The sequence below is a fragment of the Cicer arietinum genome, chromosome 8 (assembly GCF_000331145.2).
Source record: "Cicer arietinum cultivar CDC Frontier isolate Library 1 chromosome 8, Cicar.CDCFrontier_v2.0, whole genome shotgun sequence".
Lineage (NCBI taxonomy): Eukaryota > Viridiplantae > Streptophyta > Magnoliopsida > Fabales > Fabaceae > Cicer > Cicer arietinum.
The window spans coordinates 15902980-15911017 of NC_021167.2; positions in this window are offsets into that span (position 1 = coordinate 15902980).

An 8038-nucleotide genomic window follows, 5' to 3' on the forward strand; every position below is an offset into this window, starting at 1 on the left:
CTAGAAGAAAAATGGAGTTTTGTGTTTGACGGTTTGAAAATCCCTAACACCGTTTTTCTCCATTTTTGAATCAAAGGAGAAGAATGAAGTTGAGAAATCCTTGCTTTCTCACCCACCAAGCCTTGGTTCCTTTTCTTGAAGCAAAAGAAAGCAAAGAAAGCAAAAGAGGAAGAGGAAGAGAGAATGCTTCGCGAGGCAGGGAGGAGGAAGAAGAGCGAAGGAAATGCTTTTCTTTTTGTTTTCCTTTCTTCCTTTTTCCTTCCTTTCTATTTCTTTCCTTTTTCCTTCCTTTCCTTTTCTTTCTATATAAATATAACAAATATCTAAAAATGTCTAGATATTTCATAAAATTACCATTTCACCTATCACTTCCCAAACCACTTTTTGTTAAAAATATCTACCCTCGTCGCAACTCAATTGACTGATAAAATTTTCTGCAACCAGATATATTTTTTAACAAAATTTCCTGGTATTAAATTCTTTGTAACGTAAATAAATCATTATCCGACAAATATATTTAATCCAATTTCCAAAATATATTTTTGGCATTTAACCCTCCAATTACCAAAAACTAGGCTAAAAGCCTAAGAACTTCAACACCAAATACTCTAAAATTGTATAATTTAGGATTTAAAATTAAGGGTCTTACACTGGTTCCAAATATGCCTAGCAACAATATGGAGTGGAAAATCTTACCGTTGATAATCGCCTTTTGCACTATTTTCTTATTTACATTCTGGTTCCAAAGGCTGGAAATTACTCCCAAATTTTGGAGTTTGAATTACAAATTATGAATTTCATGTATGAAGGTTGTCAACTAAATTGGGCATACTTTGTAAATATGTCATGTTTGGATCCCGAGAGGCAATTGGATTACCATATGCGAAGGAAGTTTCCCGGATTTTGGAACACTTTGGGGTGGACTTCTCTGATGAAGTCATGTATACACCCACAAAAGAAAATATGTTGGACCTGGGCGTCCTGCCTAGCATGCGGATAGTATGGAATGAGCAACTTGAATCTTTTGTGCATAAAGGTGATTATGATCAACCATCTGATGCTGCTCAAGACGACACTACTGGACCCTCAAATGCTGCTGCCCAGGCTAATGAAGATGATGAGGATACAACCTCTGATGATGATTATATCTCCAATCAAATGCTCATGGCTCGCCTTGATTCTTTCCAAACCTTCTTTCAAACTCAATTACAAAAATCTGACCACTTCTGTCAACACCCCCTTCCAGAACATTGAAACTACTATTGCTCGCAACCATGACGAGTTATCTCAAGACATTAGTAGTTTATCTGACAAACTTGATCATTTTCACATTCCCACAGATTTTGATCGACGCTAGGATTCTATTTGTAATACGTCAAAATACTACCTCATATTATGCCTTGTAGTTTGTTTCATGTCTTAATTTGTAGTTTGTCTTATGGTATTCTTTATGTACTAAGTTGAACTTTATTTTCATTAAACACATGTTGACTATTTTGATGTACTTAATTGAACTTGCCTTCATCCTTCATTATGTCATTCCTTTTTTTATTTACAATGTGTACTACTTTTACCTTTACTTGTGTGCATATTCTTGCATATGTATGTCTCTATATTTTTCCTTCTTTTTGATCATGTCAAAAGGGGGAGAAAATTCGGTATTGTTGTTGCCTTAAATATCTTGTAGGTCCTCAAACAATTTGTTAATTAATCACATACAATGGGGGAGTACGCATACATTACGAGAATGTAAACATTTTGATGATGACAAAGGGGGAGTACGATTCAATTTCCACAACAACAACATTTTGTCATAATCAAAAAGGGGGAGAATGTAAACTACAAGTTTTTGATGATGACAAAGATCAACCATTATGGTCAAAGCAACAACCTCAAAAAGAAGTTCAAATATCTTCATTAATAAAGCTTCAAATCCAAATATTAAATGTTAAAATGTAAAGGTATATGATGCAAACCAATACTTCAATTACATGAGAACAAGTCATATTTACATATGCATATAAAGTATTTTCAAAAGTCAAAATAGCATTAACAAAGTCTTAAAACTAATATTTTTGGCAAAATACATAAGTGTATTCGAATACATCATCCTGTATTCGAGTACAAAACAAGTCATAAGCAAAAGTCTCAAAGTTGTATTCGACTACGACTATGTGTAGTCGAATACACATCAAGTCAGTGGCCAAAATCCTTTTATCTGTATTCGACTACATCCTTCTGTAGTCGAATACAAAGTAAGTCAGTGGCAAATTTTAACTAATTTGTATTCGACTACACACATGTGTATTCAAATACAAGGTGTAATTTTTGAATATTTTTGAATGTTACAAAGAGGTGTATTCCAATACACACATCATGTATTCGAATACAACTGGAAGCAATACAATTTTTCAGATCTAGAATGGCTCTAAATCATTGTATTTTACCATCAAACCTCTTGGATCAATGGCCACGAATCTGAAGAGATGTTTATGGAGTATAAATACCCCATAACTTCATATCAAACAACACACAATCCTTGAATCAATACCTTGAACAACTTTGAACAAAATTCTTATTTTTTACAAAGTACTTGCATTTCATTTTCATATCATACAGAAATGTTCTCAAGTACTTGAATTGTTATTGGATTGTTTATCAATATACCTCTCCTTATTCTTATTCAAATCATATCGTATCACTTGTAAAAGAAAGTAATACTTTCTTAAAAGTAGCTTAATTTAAGATAGTGGTGTGCTATCTTAGAAGTGTTGTTAGAAGTTTGTAGCAAGAATCCCAAGGTGGGAGTTGTACATTTTCTGACAATTAGTTGATCAATCTCTTGTGGTGTGCAAGAGGACTCGACGTACGCTTGGTTATAAGGGGAACCAGGATAAATCTATTGTGTTCATTTATTTTGTGCACCTTACTATTAGTAGACATTATATTAACTCAGAAAATTCAACTACCATATGACTGAAAAACAAGAAAATTTACTAACACCTAATTCACCCCCCCCCCCACCACTCTTAGGCGTACTTCTGTACTTACACTTGTGCATCCAATAAGTTCGTTTGTGTCATTAGATTTACATTTAGGTCATTTGCGTCCTACCAAGGCCTATTCTAGTCCAATTAGGGTTTTTAAACATTCTTGTGCATCCAATAAGTTTATTTGGCTCATTGGATTAACATTTAGGATATTTTTGCCCTCCCTAGGCTTATTCAAGTCGAATTAAGGTTTTTTAACAATATTGTGCATCCAATAATTTCGTTTGTTTCATTGGATTAACGTTTAGGTCATTTTCATCCTTCGTAGGCTTATTCTAGTCTAATTAGGGTTTTTAACCAATCGTGTGCATCTAATAGGTGTGTTTGTATCATTGGATAAACATTTAGGTTAGGTTCGTCCTCCTTAGGCTAATTGTAGTCCAATTAGGGTTTTTAACCAATCTTGTGCATCCAATAAGTTCATTTGTGTCATTGGATTAACATTTAGGTCATTTCCGTCCTCCCTAGGCTTATTCTTTTCGTGTTAGGATTTTTAACTAATCTTGGGCATCCAATAAGTTCGTTTGCGTCATTGGATTTACATTTAGGTCATTTTAGTCCTTCCAAGGACTACTCTAGTCCAATTATGGTTTTTAACCAATCTTGTGCATCCAATAGGTGTGTTTGTATCATTTGATTAACATTTAGGTTAGTTTCGTCCTCCTTAGGCTTATTTTTAACAAATCTTGTGCATCCAATAAGTTCATTTGTGTCATTGGATTACCACTTATGTCATTTTTGTCCTCCCTAGGCTTATTCTTGTCAAATTATGATTTTTAACTAATCTTGTGCATCCAATAAGTTCGTTTGTATCATTGGATTGACATTTAAGTCATCTTCATCCTCCCTAGGATTATTCTTTTCAAATTAAGGTTTATAACCAATCTTGTGCATCCAATAAGTTCATTTGTGTCATTGGATTAACATTTAGGTCATTTCCGTTTTCCCTTGGCTTATTCTTGTCCGATTAGGGTTTTTAACCAATCTTGTGCATCCAATAAGTTCATTTGTGTCATTGGATTAACATTTAGGTCATTTCCGTTTTCCCTTGGCTTATTCTTGTCCGATTAGGGTTTTTAACCAATCTTGTGCATCCAATAAGTTCATTTGTGTCATTGGATTAACATTTAGGTCATTGTTGTCCTTCTTAGGCGTAATCTAGTCAAATTAGGGTTTTTAACCAATCTTGAGCATCCAATAAATTCATTTGTGTCATTGGATTAACATTTACGTCATTTTCTTCCTCCTTAGTCATATTCTAGTCTAATTAGGGTTTTTAACCAATCTTGAGCATCCAATAAATTCATTTGTGTCATTGGATTAACATTTACGTCATTTTCTTCCTCCTTAGTCATATTCTAGTCTAATTAGGGTTTTTAACCAATCTTGAGCATCCAATAAATTCATTTGTGTCATTGGATTAACATTTACGTCATTTTCTTCCTCCTTAGTCATATTCTAGTCTAATTAGGGTTTTTAACCAATCTTGTGCATCTGATAATTCATTTGTGTCATTTGATTAACATTTAGGTCATTTTCATCCTCCATAAGCTTATTCCTGTCAAACTATGATTTTTAACCAACCTTGTGCATCCAATAAGTTCATTTGTGTCATTGGATTAACATTTAGGTCATTTTCGTCATCGCTAGGCTTATTATAGTCTAATTAGGGTTTTTAACTAATCTTGTGCATCCAATAGGTGTGTTTGTATTATTGGATTAACATTTAGGTTAGTTTCGTCCTCCTTAGGCTTATTCTACTCCAATTAGGGTTGTTAACCATTCTTGTGCATCCAATAAGTTCATTTGTATCATTGGATTAACATTTAGGTAATTTTCGTCCTCCCTAAGCTTATTCTTGTCAAATTATGATTTTTATCTAATCATGTGCATCCAATAAGTTCGTTTGTGTCATTGGATTTACATTTAGGTGATTTTTCTCCTACTAAGGCCTATTCTTGTCCAATTAGGGTTTTTAACCAAACGTGTGCATCCAATAGGTGTTTTTGTATCATTTGATTAACATTTATGTTAGTTTCGTCCTCCATACGCTTATTCAAGTCCAATTAGGGTTTTTAACAAATCTTGTGCATCCATTAAGTTCATTTGTGTCATTGGATTACCATTTAGGTCATTTTCGTCCTCCTTAGGCTTATTCTTGTCAAATTAGGATTTTTAACTAATCTTGTACATCGAATAAGTTCATTTGTGTCATTGGATTACCATTTAGGTCATTTTCGTCCTCCTTAGGCTTATTCTTGTCAAATTAGGATTTTTAACTAATCTTGTACATCGAATAAGTTCATTTGTGTCATTGGATTAATATTTAGGTCATTTTCGTTCTCCCTATGATTATTCTAGTCCAATTAGGGTTTTTAACCAATCTTGTGCATCCAATAAGTTCATTTGTGTGATTGGATTAACATTTACGTCATTTTCGTGCTCCCTAGTCATATTCTAGTCCAACTAAGGTTTTTAACCAATCTTGTGAATCCGATAACTTCATTTGTGTCATTGGATTAACATTTAGGGTATTTTCGTCCTCCCTAGGCGTATTCTAGTCCATTTAGGGTTTTTAAACATTCTTGTGCATCCAATAATTTTATTTTTACATTGGATTAACATTTAGGTTAGTTTTTCCTTCCCTAGGCTTATTCAAGTCCAACTAAGGTTTTAAGACAATCTTGTGGATCCTATAAGTTCATTTGTGTCACTGGATTAACATTTAGGTCATTTTCGTCCTCCCCAGGCTCATTTTTCTCAAATTAAGGTTTTTAACCTATCTTGTGCATCCAATAAGTTCATTTGTGTCATTGGATTAACATTTACGTCATTTTCGTCATCTCTAGGCTTATTATAATCTAATTAGGGTTTTTAACCAATCTTGTGCATCCAGTAGGTGTGTTTGTATCATTGGATTAACATTTAGGTTAGTTTCGTCCTCCTTAGACTTATTCTAGTCCAATTAGGGTTTTTAACCATACTTGTGCTTCCAATAAGTTCATTTGTGTCATTGGATTAACATTTAGGTCATTTTCGTCCTTTCTTAGTTTTTTCTTGTCAAATTATGATTTTTATCTAATCATGTGCATCCAATAAGTTCGTTTGTGTCATTCGATTTACATCTAGGTCATTTTCGTCCTACTAAGGTATATTCTTGTCCAATTAGGGTTTTTAACCAATCTTCTGCATCCAAAAAGTTCGATTGTGTCATTGGATTAACATTTAGGTCATTTTCGTCCTCCCTAGGCTGATTCTTGTCAAAATGGGAGTTTTAGCTAATCTTGTGCATCCAATAAGTTCGTTTGTGTTTTTGGATTTACATTTAGGTCATTTTCGTCCTACTAAGGCCTATTCTAGTCCAATTAGGATTTTTAACCATTCTTGTGCATCCAAGAAGTTAATTTGTGTCATTGGATCAATATTTAGGTCATTTTCGCCTTCCCTAAGGTTATTATAATCAAATTAGGGTTTTTAACCAATATTGTGCATCCAATATGTTCATTTGTGTCATTGGATTAACATTTAGGTCATTTTTTGGTCCTCCCTAGTCTTATTCTAGTGCAGTTAGGGTGTTTAACCAATCATGTGCATCCGATAAGTTCATTTGTTTCATTGGATTAACATTTGGGTCATTTTCTTCCTCCATAGGCATATTTCAGTCAAATTAGGGTTTTTAACCAATCTTGTGCATCCAATAAGTTCGTTTGTGTCATTGGATGGTCATTTTCGTCCTCCTTAGGCATATTCTAGTCTACTTAGGTTATATAACAAATCTTGTACATCTAATAGATGTGTTTGTATCATTGGATTAACATTTAGGCTAGTTTCGTCCTCCTTAGGCTTATTCTAGTCCAATTAGGGTTTTTAACCATTCTTGTGCATCCAAAAAGTTCATTTGTGTCATTAAATTAACATTTAGGTCATTTTCATCCTCCCTAGTCTTATTCTAGTCCAATTAGGGTTGTTAACCAATCTTGTGTATCATATAAGTTCATTTGGGTCATTGGATTAACATTTAGGTCATTTTCGTCCTCCCTAGGTTTATTCTTTTCAAATTAAGGTTTATAACCAATCTTGTGCATTCAATAAGTTCATTTGTGTCATTGGATTAACATTTATGTAAAAACCATAATTTTAAAGTACACTTTATGTATTTTAGTGTATTTTTGGTATTGAACTCAGTGTCTTTTTAGCCAAAGTTATTAATATTTTGGAGTTTATATGACCAAAAAGATATTTTGATGCCGATTAAAATTACTCGTCGATAAATAAATTAAATTAAGTACGGTGAATCCTCTACGAAGAATTTAATTCAGGGGAGTTTGTTAAAAATGTCTCACAATTGTTAAAAGTTGTTTATGTCAATTGCGTTGCGACGAGAGTGGATATTTTAATAAAAGTGGTTTGGAGAGGTTATGGGCAAAATGGTAAATTTAATAAATATCTAAATATTTTGTTAATTATATTCAATGTATATATATAATGATTAATTGTTTGGAGGGAAAAAGAAAGGAAAGAAAAGAGAAGAAAAGGAAAGAGAAAGAGAATAAAAGGAAAGAGAAAGAGATAAAAAGTAAAAAGGAAAGAAAAAGAAAAGAAAGAAAATAGAAGTTCTCCTTCTTCCTCTGCCTCGCATGAAACCCATTCTTTCTTCTTCCTTCTACCTCCATTTTCGCTGCTTCCTTTTGTTCAAGAGTAGAAACCCAAGGATTGTGGGTGAGTAAGAACAAATTTTCAGCTTCTTCCTTCTTCCCGTATTCAAAAACGGAGTTATGGATTTGAAAACCGTCAAACACAAACCTCCCCGTTTCATCTAGATCTAAGCTTCGTTTCGCGAAGAGATAGAAGGGAAAGTTGCTCACTACCACGCTACGGTGCTAGGGAACCAACTTTGGAAGCGGCGTTGCGAGCGAAGATTTTACTGGATTACTCGCGGTACCGTAATCGCACGTTAAAGCTAACGTGAAGGTAAGGGCTCCTTCCAA